Source organism: Desmodus rotundus, chromosome 2, assembly GCF_022682495.2.
Source record: "Desmodus rotundus isolate HL8 chromosome 2, HLdesRot8A.1, whole genome shotgun sequence".
NCBI classification, from domain to species: Eukaryota; Metazoa; Chordata; class Mammalia; order Chiroptera; family Phyllostomidae; genus Desmodus; species Desmodus rotundus.
The window spans coordinates 18,840,439-18,854,151 of record NC_071388.1 but is presented as its reverse complement, the minus strand read 5'-3'; the positions used below and the strand labels follow the sequence as shown (position 1 = coordinate 18,854,151).

The window sequence follows — 13,713 nt, the reverse complement described above, 5'->3', positions numbered from 1 at the left end:
ATCAAAAAAATCATTTTTTTGGAAATTGCCTCTAAATATCTAAATTATGTTTCTTTTGTTGAATTATTACCATACATCATACATCAAAGTTGTCCTTGCTCATGTTTAAAAGAATACACATTGACTTGATTATTTTTGCAATATAAGTACTATTTATTTACCCGAGAGATGTGCTTTGCTTTTATGTGGTTATGGAATATCTAATAAAAGTGTTTCAATATATTTTTAAAACCTAATTTATACTGCTTTTCTGGTCTTCATAGTCATTAGCTGGATACATAACTTTGCAAATGGGAAAGAGCTCTATATGGCTTAGAAAACCTTGCTATTAAAATCCATTCTTACATATCAATACATTTTTATTGTTCTCAGTTCAAAAAATGTTTAAGTTTTCTTGAAATTTTACTTGTCTAGTTTTTGTAAAACTAAACAGAAATGATTACATGTTTATGCAGATATTTTTATATTGTCTAAGTTTCAATTTTTGATCAAGGTATGTGTGTGTGTTGTTTGGAAAAAATGTGAGGAGGAACAGCCAGAGGGGAAAAAGGAATCAGTTTCAAAATACAAATGCTGTGTAATTTGATCCAATAATACATGAGCTTTTGGGCAGGAACTTAGGTGAACTGGATCTCATATTTTACGTGGAATGTTTTTGAGGATCATGAAGCAACAATTTAAAATATTTCTCCTTGACTCACTGAAACATCAGTAAATAGCTCAGAGTAGTTTTCAGTTTGGTGCCTGAATATAATTTGGTGACTGCTAGAATTGGAATGTGTTGAAATAAAATTGTTTTTCTTAAAATATGAAACAGTATGTGCACTGGCCATCGTGGAGATGAATGGACCGCTCTCCAGGGCATAATAAAAAGTTGTGGGGAGAAAATATCTGTGTGAAAAATAGAAATAGTACCATTACCCTTGTTTCACTTTAGCCCGGCAAACAAACATCAGTTAAAGGTAAACCTGACCAAGAAAAGGACATATTCCTGGCCTTAGTAAGTCTGCATCTTCATGTGTGAGGGTTTGGATAGGAATTATTTCCTCTGAACTGTGTTGCAGTTCAACTCGCTTATTGCGTAGTGTTTCCTGAGTGCTTACAACATGTCAGGAATGATAAACAAACAGATTGGAACCCGCCTTCATGAAGCTTACAGTCTAGTAGCCAAAAGAGACAAATTATTTGACATTTACCCACAAAAGTAAATATTGACTGTCACAATTGCCAAGGAGAAGGAGTGGAGAGTGCCGAGCAGGGTGGTGGAGGAAGACCTATCTGAGAAAGTACACATCTGTTGAGATTTGGGGAATGGAGACAAGTTAATAGGCAAAACAAGAGGGAAGAGAGCTATTGTGGTGTCTCTGTTATGGAGACCCATTCTTAGGAAAGGTAAAGACCACACCCAGAAACACACATGCAGACTTCAGACTGTTCTTGCATCTGGGGTGGGGCGAAGGATAAGTATATTGTGTTGGGAGGAACTTTGGCTACAATAAGTTATTTTTCATGTACCTTAAATTCTAGAGGAGAACAGCCAATAAACATTTTAGCAAATAAGTACACAATATGTTAGGAAGTAATAAATGCTATGAAAAACAACAAGGCAAAAACAAGAAGATGGAAACATTAAGAAGGGTGCCATTTTGGACTGGGTGTCAGGGAAATCATTTCTGAGCAGACATCTGAAGGTAAAAAGATGTGAACTATATCTTGTCATTTTTTTTCTTTGTGTGTTTGTTTGTTTTAAAGAACTAGAGAATGGAGACAGATATTACCATGGCAAAAATGGTAATATGTGTTTAATCTGGATTGTATACTTAGAGCCTGCTTTATAATTTGTGATACTTCTGTACATTTGTATTTTTAAGCATTTCAAAAGCAAGTTTATAAAGTCTACCCTTCCAGTCAGTGAAGGCAGGCTGGTGTCTGCTTAGCACCGACAGTAAGGTAGGAGTCGCATGGGAGACACGTCTGGAGAAATGAGTAGGTGCTAAACTGGCGTGTTGTAGATTCTGTTAGTAACCGCAGTCTTTACTCTAAGAACAGTGGGCCATTTTGAAGGATTTTAAGCATAGATAAGAGTGATAGGAATAGATCTACATTTCGAAGACTTTAAAAACTTTATTTAGTCAAGAAATTTTATGTTGGAATCTACATTTTGCCAGACCCTGTGCTAGGTGTGGGGAGACATAATGGTAATAAAGCCAGATAGGTCTTTATACTTGGAAGAACTTGAAATCTAAAAATGGGTGAGATTTTTGCTATCATCTGTAGGACCACTCCCTGGCTAGGTATTTGGAAATCTCCCTGTGAGTTGTTCTGTACCTTCAGTAACATGCATGTAACATATCACCTTGGACAAATTTTAGCCAATCACCTTGATTTTAATGGCTTTGAAAATTTTGGTAATGTGCAAGTTCAATTATTAAGGAGAAATTTTGGTTTTTGTATAATTGAGTAGCTTTCATATGCTATTTACCAGTTTCTTATTGTATTCATGCAATACTTACGTGATCTTTTTTACATTTGAGTCCTGGAATATTTCAAGGTCAAGAAACTCTTAGACAAAGGACAAAAGAACCATGTGAGGGGCATGCTTATTGCTAAAACAAAACAAAAATAATTCCTTGGGTTGTGATTTGAGAATTACAATGTTACAGCATTTATTAAAAATGGAATTACCATTCAAACATCAGTGATAAGTGAACTTATAATATTTTGGGGGTAATGTCTTTTGTTCAAGAAACATATTTTTAAAGAGATTTTGTGCTTTTGAGGACCTGGAGGAAATGAAGAAGATTAATTCTTGATGATAATATATGAGTATATGAAGGGGTGCCAGACAATTCAAAACACTGATTTAGGTCTTCCTTTGAGCACTTTCTTCTGATTTTGATGTTTCCGATCGATATGACATTCTTCTTCTGGTGTCTTATCATTTTCCACAAAACTTAACTGGTATTATCACTCAAGGAAAGAGAGGTTCACTCTTTGCCGTAGAGCATGCCTGTGAGTCAAATTCAGTTATTGACCCATCCTCATTAGTTGTTTAGAAAATGGGCTACAAAGTTACTTCAGTGTCTCAAGTGATTTATTGAGGCATAAATGTCATAACAACTTAGATTTGATTTAAGTAGCTTAAATTGACATCACACAGAATAAGCCAATTTATATTTGTCATAAAACCAATGCAGTTATCTTTATGGAACATGGTAGACTACTAAATCTAAAAATCTTTGAAGTATCTAAAACTCAGTTATTATACTATGAAAATAATCCTTGTATCCAGACTCTGTAGAAGAATTCTGAGGAAGAAACAAATGGATAGCTAATACTGACATCTGCTTCTAAGATAATCATGGGTATTATAAACAATTAACAATGTCATGTATATTATATGAAAATGCCAAAACCATGGTGGAATTGTATCAAGTGGATGCCTACGATGCAGTTACTGTTGAACCCTAATCAACTTCTTCAACTTGGCCAGAAACATGGCCACGACTTAATCATCAGTAGACTCAACCCCTCCATAATTTTATATTTTTCGGTCTACACCTATTCCCGAATCTGTGCATACACCTGTTTCAGGGGACCTCTTGCTGCCGTCTTCGTATGGTCTCAGTGGTTTCTGGCATAACACGCTGAAGTCAATTGGAATACGTTTTCTGTTTATGTCTGCCACCCACAAATTCAGTGCATTTTCCATCTTAACTAAAAACTTACTCTGCACTGTGGCCCTAACTTTTGCAGTTTGAATTACAACCCTGAAACTAGGACAAACTTCTTATTCCTTCCTTATAATTTCATGGAGAGAAGATTTATTCTTACTGTAGATCTTAGCAACCACAGCATATGATTTTTTTCTTTATTAAGTCAGGAACTTTCACCTTCTCACTTAAAGAAAGTACTTTTCTTCTTCTCTTTGGCTTTTCCTAATTTCCAGCATCATGACAGTGCACTTTGAGACCATCATTAAGTAACATAAGGGTTCCCTGAACACAAACACTGCAATGCCACCCCGGGCTAGCTGATAACCAGGACAGCCACTAAGTGACAAATGGGTGGGCAGTGTACACAGTGTGGACGGGTTGGACAAAGGGATGATTTACATTGTCAGTGGGACGGAGAGAGAGTGTGTGAGATTTCACCATGCAACTCAGAATGGCATGCAATTAAAGACTTAGGAATGGTTTATTTCTGTACTTTTCCATTTACTGTTTTTGAACCAGAGTAGACTGCAGAAAGTGAAACTATGAATAAGAAGGGGGCAACTGTATTTTCAAACCATAATATCTTGAGAGCCAGGAAGCTGAAGCTTTGGAAAGGTCAGGACTGGCCTCATATTGATTTAAACCATCCTATGATAGTTAAGAAGTGAAGATGGTTATAATACTATAAAAGCTTTGGGTCTCAAACACGTTTATGAGATAAATCTGTGTGTCATTAACTAAACCACAACTTCCTGTCACGGTTATTAAAGAAACCAAGACTAAGACCTCCCTCTACTCTACCCCACATTATGATTCAAAGTATAGAATTAGGTTCTTCAAATTGTAGGGTATAGAAGAGAGAATCCACAGTGTCAAATACTGTGCAGAAACAACACAGTTATTTCTTATGAACAAAAACCTCAGCATTGCTAATAATGTCAGAAAACTTGGTATTTTAAAGTATACTTTATTTTTTAATCTTGTGTTTATTCCTGTGCATTCACCAAATAGAAGAATATATATTTTCAAGTTAACTTATGCTGCCAGTAGACGTTATTTGGTTTAATCCTAAAGAGAAACTGGAAATAAACCTCAAAGCTAAAAATGTGAAGGCTTTAATGGTCATTATTCTTAAAAAGGCAATACTGATTTTAGTGGATAATAAAATTAGGCTTTACTCATAAATATTATGGTATATATCTAATCATTCACATATCTGTAAAATAAGAAGACTTATCTAGACAATCAAAACTTTTAACCCAGTCAGCCTACATATAATACTATACTTTAAAATTCTATTTTAATGAATATGTGAAGTATAATTCTCTATTTGTACATTATAAAGTGCATGTTTATTTTTGTACGGGAGGTACATAATGTAGACATTATACAGTTAGTTAGTCTTATGTGGAAATGCTAAGGTCTAATTTTGCTCCTATTCAAATGTGTTGAGCAATATACTTTCTGTGCAGAATATATTTGTGACCTCTTATTTTGATGAAAGAAATAAAGCTTTTAGGACAGTTGTACAATATTTTAAATTCTCTTGATTGCTGAATTTCCTTTTTGTAAAAGAAGAGGTCTTTTTAACTGTTTTTAGTAGCATCTTAATAAGCAATAATTGTCTCTTCAATGGAAGAGAAAGAGAGCAGAGAACAAGTAGAATTTCTAATTTATTTTTAATTGATTTTAGAGAGAGGAGAAGGGAGGGAGAAAGAGGGAGAGGAACATTGATATGAGAGAGAAACATCGATTGGTTGCCTGTCCTGTGCACCCTGACTGGGACTGAACCAGAACCCAGGCAAGTGCCCTGAAGGGGAATAGAACCTGCGAACTTTCAGTTTACAGGCTGACAGTTGAACCAACTAAGCTAAACCCACCAGGGCCTAATTCATTTTATATTAAAAATAGTAACTTGACATTTCTTACTTTGTCCTTCTCCAACTGTCTACAAAGTCTTGTGTTCCACATTATGGAATTTTTCCCTAAAATTGGCAGTCATTAGTACCATATATCATTTGAAACTTGTAGAAGTGTTTATTTACCATAACTTTGATTTTGGGGATATTCAAATTGCCAAAACTCTAGTCTCTCGTCAAGGATATTTGAGAACAACCTACACAATGGATTAGAAGTATATATTTATTTAACCACACTTGCTATTGTATAACTTCATTGTGTCTGCCACAATGGTGTGTATATGTTTGTATATTTATATATCTTAAGAGTGCCGAACTATAATCATATCACTTTTTACAGAAAAAAAATTTGGATATGCTGTATACTTTATAGGTTACTGAAATTTGAACAAAAATATTTCCTTATAATTCCTTCTGTGACTTCATTTCTCCTAAATATAATTGGATTAAGTAAGCTGCTTAAACATTGGCCCACAAAAAAAGTTGCCTCAGCATTCTTTCTTCATGATTTAAGCACAGTTGAAAAATTGGAGTGATAAAACCCAACAAATGTATTTTATTACTAAATAATTCTTTCTCTTCTTCTAGAGACTAACTACTTTGGCTAGATACATCCAAACTCAAATTATTTCAATTTCACATTTTGGAAACATTTTCTATTTAATGTCCTTTTAAATATCTGATTTGACATTTAAATTTATAAAATTTGTCCTTTAATATTTGCAAAGGAAACATGAATTACATTTCTGCTTTGTCCGGAGAGGGCAGAGGCATCTCACTGATACGGTGTGCTTCCAGGGGGGCACGCACGAGCTGTTTCTGAGATTACAGCACAGGGAAACATCCCGCAGCTATTGTGTTGCTGCCTGCTCAGTTCCCAGTCTCTTAACATTCTAGCCTTGAGAGTACAGAGGTGGGTTCCGTGCTTATACAATGTTGATTCTGTTATTGTACCTTCTGAAAACAAGAGGTTACTGTTAACTGCAAAACAAACTGGGCCAGGGGTTATTGTCTATCTTTTGAAAGCATTTACAAGAAGTGGCTTAATAAACCATTGTTGTTACAAAAAATTACATTTTATTAATTAAATATTACAAAAGACAGTATTTATTTTTAAAAAAAATGAAGTCTAACCAGAAAGCAAAAGAGAATGACTTGATTACTGCTTCTAATAGGACAGATCCGTTTAGAAAAGGGGAGCATTTGTGTGAGAACAATGGTAGATTTTCTTTGAAGGCTGCCCAGAAAGCAGATTTGATGTGAGGTACTACGGGATGGCTTCTCTGAGATCCAGCTATTGTGTTATTGACTGGTTTTGTCAGCTTTTGTAGCTCATGTGCTTCTTTCCTGCTTTCTCCATTGATTTGTAAGTAGTTTCAGATTAGAATCCTGTCACCTAATGTTTGGGTTATCTTCCTCCACCAAGGAAAGGAGTTTCGAATGAGGTAGATGCAATAAATGCCCAGGACATGGGTTATTTATTTATTCAGGCAGGAGTATGAAACTTCATAAAGAAAAAGAAACTTATCAAGAGAAGAATATGCAATCCCACTCCCTTTATTTCTTTTCAATTCTTGGAAGTTACAAAGTAACTTAATGCTGTGGCATGAGTCTGAGGCTGGGTGATGGAAATTCTACCCTTACTTCTACCACCGAAATATGCGACCTTGCTTTGCTTTGAAAAGTGAGGGTGCTGGGCCAGTTGATTTTTAATTTACCTTCTAGTTCTGAGACTAATTCTGTTCTAATGAAAGGCATTAGAATTTTCTTACCATAATTGCCTGTGCCAGGTAGTATTTCTCCTAAATCTCTATAACTTCGGACAAGATTTCCCTGAAATCTTGTGATCATATCCACAACATGGACTGAAATCTTAATACCTATATTTTCAATGCTATAAAAAGATATAATTAAATCTAGAAGTTTTGCTTTATAACTTTTGTTATTTATTATCATTTCCCTTCATTTTTGCAATATAATGATATTTTTTTCCACCATTAGCAGCTGTCAATAGTAAAATAGGCAAATTGGCTAATAGGTATGAACAAGAGTTTTAACTATTATATCCATGATGTACAAACAGCAGAGGAAGAAAAAAAAAAGGCTCAATCCATATATGATGCTCATTTATGTTGCCAGAGTCGCAGATTTGGGGGTGAAATCACCAGTGCTTGGCTGCCAGACGGACCTCTAACACTCGGTGTTGATGATGATGCGAAGACAATCCTGCTATTTCATTAGCTCCATGTCATCTATTTTCTATTTCTCTTGTAGGGTATCCTTGAAGATCAATCCGAAAACGTTCATGTGCCTATAATGGTAGGAACACTCTTTTTTTCATTATAAAATACGGTGTACTTGTTTTATCCAAGTTTCAATAATCTACTTCTCTTGTTAGATGTAAATAGATCAATGTTGCTTATTCTGAACAACTGGAAAGTGTGCCAGATCTACTTACTTGCTAAACTTGAAATCATCCAACACATAGTGTTTAATCTCCAGTTTGAATTTTTTCCATACTATTACATATTATATATTATCGTGCTTTATGTTTTCTTATAGGCAAAATTTATTCTTGCTCTTACATTTTTGTATTACCATCTCCATAATTTTATGGTCATTTGATATTAGCATATAAAGTTTCTGTATATCAGGAAGGCAATTTTATAAAACATACATTTGTGTATATTAATATATGTAACGTATTTTTAGAAACTGAGGTTCTCTTATCTACCACAATTTCCTTTTTTTTGCTATTTGAAACCTGAAATAGCTTAAGAAACAACCAAAGTAACCATAAGTATAGCTATCAGTAAGATAGTTATACTTATCTTAGTGATTTAATAATATAAATGTTAATTTGGAAGAATTTACTTAATAAAAGTACCAGAAAATGTGGCTCTTTTCTTGGCTACAACTTATGTACAGACAAATTTAGAATTTCTAGCCTAGTAAATACTTTCTCCAATAATAGCTTAATTGTAGTTATTTCAAACCAAATTGTTTAATTGTGGTGAATCATATGCAAATTGTTCAGATGTAGGTCAGCTTCCCACTCCCACATTCTAGCACCTCTTTTCTAATTCAGGACGAATTGCTCAATGCCTAAAAAAAGCAGAATAGTAGATTAAAGACATAGGACAAAAACCAAAACAACAATGACATAAAAACCAACAGTGGACCAGGAATCAGAATGTTCTCATAAAAATGTCAAGGCAGGTCGCCTTTATTTAGGCCTTAACTAAATGGTCTCTTATGCTTGCTCTGTGTTTGTTCACAAACGTTTCTTCACTGTTGGTGAGCGTTGTGGTTGGCAAAGTTTCCTCATATGTAAAATGCGTGTAATAATATAATTTTGTTCACTTATTGAACTAAAGATCCAATAAAACAAAGACTGTAAAATGGCTGGGTGATTCTTCTAATCCCATGGGAAGGGCATATTATTTTTGGTGATCTGGTTGAGTTACAGAAGAGTAGGTCTCACTAATGAGAAAGATTAGCTTGTGTGTAACCTGGGTGAGGCTAACTGAGGCATGTTGCAGTTGTAGAAGCTAAAAAATCCTTTGTTCTTCTAGCTGATACATTATAATTTTAATCTATACTTGCCTATTGTGATGGAGCATTGCATCATCACTTTCTGTTGAATAGCCTAGGTTTTACAATTTTCTTTAAACTTCATGTGTTTTCTACTACTATGCTTCCACAGAAAAAAATGTATTTCCAGTTACACCAGCATTGAAAAATGATAAAGCAGAGACATGAATTTGTTGCATTTGTTGTCTTTTATCTTAAAGTGATTATTTCTGTTGTTTTTGGTGTATTGACAGAAAAATGTGAGTGTTGCTGGTTATTGATTTAAAAGTATGTTGGCTTTAACTTCAATAAAACTAGAATTCTATCTTAATATAAATATAATTTTTTTAATTATAATTCTTCCCTGGAATTTGATTGTTCAATAATTTGAATTTATGTTTTTATATCATTTCATTTTTAACATTTCTAATTTTTAATTAAAATATTTAATAAAATAATTCTTGAAGAAATATTGAAGGATTATTTAATTAAATTACTGAATTAAAAAGTGGAAATGATTTCCTAATTCTTGGAATGGGAAAACAGATGGTGTGTTCTTTGTACTTCTTTTAATATTAATATTGTTGTTTGAATTATTTAAAATAAAAATAGAGAATTATACTAAATAGGAAGTAATATTTTTTTCTCAAAGTTAGCAAGTGTTAAAATTACAGTACTTGTTCTTCCAAATGTTTTCTGAGTATACACACCACCGATATCAATATGTGCATGTAATGCTTTCATACCATGTGCATGATTCTGTGTTTTTAACATTTTAACAAGGAACATCCTTCTAAGTCAATGTATGTTCTCTATTTCCTAATGCCTGCATATTAGGCAACATTTTTTTGATATCCCATGATTTATTTAATAGGTCCTCTAAACTTTTTTTTAAAAATAGACCTTTAAAATAGAATGAAAGATGGCCTTCCTTAATTACACTTTTGGCAGCCATACAAAAGAATAATTCCCATTTGCACATTGAATCAGGAAATTAAGGAGTGAAGAAAAAGTGTTACAGTAAAGAGGCATAAAACTATGATTAGGTAAGTGCCCATAAATTGTTAGAGGAAACAAAAGCTAATACTATAGATGTTCATGCAGTGTGTTGAAGCTACATAAAACTAAAATTCTACTAATTTTCTCAAGCTTCACCCCAAATGCCACCTCCTTCATAAACGTTCAAAGAGACTCTTCCCTTCCTTCTCATTCTCATCAGTTTTCTCAGAGTTCCAAACACTCGGGGAGAGAGAGATCTCATCACATTATGTCATATACAAAAATTCATCTTGGATGTACTTTTTACCCTCAATAGGCCATTAACCCCTAGAGGGTGATGACTATGTGTTATTCTTCTTTAAATCTAGCAGATGCTGAATAAGTCACCATTCAGTTAAACTGAAGTGTGAGAAAGGGGAGAAATCAGGTGGAAATTTTTTTTCTTACCTAAATTTTGTAAGAGACCACTACTTGCTTCTCTAATTTAATCTGTAAAGTAAATAATAATTAATTCTTCTGATAATGAGATACAAATAATATGAACAGTTTTTGATATACAATGAAAGTCATTTTAAATTGAATTTTTATTTTTTGGTTCCTAATACATAATAAAATTTATTTTAAATTGAATTTTAAATATTTCTAATTATATTTATGTTCAAAAGCATAACTACAAATTATCTCAGAAAAATATATAAAATTTATGAAAACATATTTTTATGGTGCTGAACTTATTTATATATTACTTCATGTGGATCTAAAAACACTTAGCCAGCTTGAAAAATTATGCGCATTTAAGACATTATTATTATTGGTAAGACAGCCATCGAGTTGGCATCGTGGATGAAAACTACTGATGATTATTTACAAAATAGAAATAACATATAAAAGAAGAAACGCTTTCTGTGAAGTCTGTTAGAAGAAGGGAAGATTGTTGTCAGTACTCAGTGTAATGCAAGTTGGTACTCATGACTTTGAAATGAACCTTTGACATTGTCACGATCAGCAAAAGTAGAGTTATATAGTTTGAATTATGCTTGAAGGAATCTCTGATTTCACATGACTTTGAATTCAACAGTAATGTAAATTTAAAATATGTGGACAAATGTACCAATTTCACTACTCTTTACAGAAAAATTAGGTGTTAGTGGATGCAAAAGTTCCTTTTGAAACTGAATGTAATACTTAGTGTATAATGGATTTTCTCCTCATCTGATTTGCAGAAGTAATTTCCCCCAACTCAGATTTTACATACTTTTCCCTGGGCGAGTCAGTGAGGAGGAAAGGAGCTTGGTCAGTCTATTCTAACACAAGTGTATGGACTTGCTGATGACCTTTACTAGACCAGAACATGAAACCCAGCATCTGAAATACACACTTTGTCCTCCCGAAGTCAATGCCTTTGCTCCCAAAGAAGTCACTGTTCTCCCAATATTTGGCCAGGGTTGTAAATATAACAACAAAAGTGGGTGTGAGAGACCAAAATTATACAATAGGGAGCAATGTGAACTGGGGGACATATGATCATACGCTCAGTTTGCAAGGGTTACTTCTACTCTTTCCAGTCAACTATTCTAGCCAATTTTATGTTCCAGTGGCCACAATTTCTAAACATATAGGGACTTAACTATTGGGATTTCTGTGTGAACTTTTGTGGTTTTAATGATGGCTCAAATTTTAAAAATTGGAAAAAAGAAAAGAAAGCCATGTAATTCATTCAAGACAGGCTTCAGGTAAGCAATTTTCTACTCTTGAATAAATACTGTGTAAATATTTGCTCAGTGTGTGAATCATAGTGCTCTATAAGAAATAGGGAAATTAAAGAACACTCTAACCTTTGTTCTCCCTTGTCGTTAAAAAATTCATGTAAAACTTTAGAGAGGGCCATAGTTATAACAACAAGTATAAGAGACCAATCAAAGAAAATTTCTCAACTACCTCTGGAGTCCACTTTTGTGGAAAGAAAGAATAAACCAAGTAAATTAAGAAAGTGTTGTGAAAATATATTATGATAATATATTATGATATAAAGAATGATGGCTATGAAACATAACTTTTAGACACATTTTAATCTGATCCCCAATAGACCTTACACTACTTATTCCTTGCCATATTTTCTTTTCTTAAAGCTTTCTGCAAATATCTTGTCTTTTATTAACCTTAAAAGAAAAATGGTGAATGAAGATAGTGGATCAAAGGGAAGTTAAATGCATGAGAAAAATAAATTCAAACAAATACTGTCACATAATCATTAATGAATAAACATGAATCCAATGGCCCTTAGTTTATTTTACATTCTGACCTGTTTAAGACACTTCCTTTTTGAGTTCTCTCCTGCTTTCCCTGTGGACTCACCCTTCCCTCTTCTATTTCAGTTCTTTGTTACATCACTGACATTACACTGCACTTAATGGTATTTAATTATAGTTGCTCACATATCCCTCTTCCCCAAAATTGTGAATCTCGAGGTCAGAAGCAATATCTTTAAAACTGTTTTTGGAATAAACATAAACTTGTAGACAATTTGCAAGTATAACGAAGAGAATCATTTGAAAGTAAACTGCCACCCTAGTGACTCATTACCCTCAACTACTTTGGAATGAGTCCCCTTAGAAACACCGGCATTTTCCACCAATATTATGTGCTAAGGACTGAATTGTGTCCCACCCACCAAACTCCTGCCCCAAACTCCTAATCTTCACTGTAATGATATTTGAAGAAGAGGCCTTTGTGAGCTAAGTAGGTTTAGATGATGTCATGAGGGAGGGGCCTCATAATGGGATTAGCATCCTTAAAAGAAGAGACACCAGAGAGCTTGAAGGTAAACACAATTCTGCAGGAAGAACTAAGCGGAATCAAGGAAGTGCGAAAGGTCCTGGAGAGTGGGGGGAAAGGTAAGATCTGCAGTCCTCCAAAGTCTAGGAAAAGTAGTGTGGCAGAGAAAGGTGAGTTGGGAATGGTGACAAAAGAGAAGCCAGTAATGGCGACATTTCCCTGCAATGGTAAGCCTTGGGCTTTATCTCTGTGTAACAGGCACATGACATGATGAGATTTGTACTGTAGTTTGATTGTTGGTGACCAGCCATGGAGAGATAGGACACAGAGAGACTAATTCAGAGGCCATTATACTGGTATAGGCCAAAAAATGACAAAGATCTAACACACAACAGTAAAGGAAGGGATGGAGGTTAGAAGGACACGGTGCTTAGATTTCAGAGTCACTTGGGAAATAGATTCAGGTGAACTTCTCACCTATTTAAAGGATAGTGGAGGGGAAGAGGTAAATCACAGCATGAAGGGAAGGATGAAAGCTTGGACAATTCCCGTATTTATGACTTGGATTCCTGGATGCGTAATGATATTCTAAATTAAGCTAAGAAATATGAAAGGACAAGAAAGTATTTGTAAAGTAGGAGAGATATAAAAAGGAATCCAGTTTTAAAGAACAAATTTCAGGTGTCCGTTGAAGAAGAGAGAATGTGAAAACTGCAGAAGTGTATGCCTAT

The 13,713-nt window shown here is 34.1% G+C and overlaps 1 long non-coding RNA gene across 1 annotated transcript in view; it reads left to right on the top strand.

The window, feature by feature from the left end:
- The window catches only part of LOC139440683 (uncharacterized), a 332,850-nt gene that overhangs the window by 236,851 nt on the left and 82,286 nt on the right, over window positions 1-13,713 (top strand). The window contains exon 4 of the long non-coding RNA XR_011650848.1: window positions 7,910-7,954. This is a non-coding gene — a long non-coding RNA (uncharacterized lncRNA). The remainder of the gene's footprint in view (window positions 1-7,909; window positions 7,955-13,713) is intronic.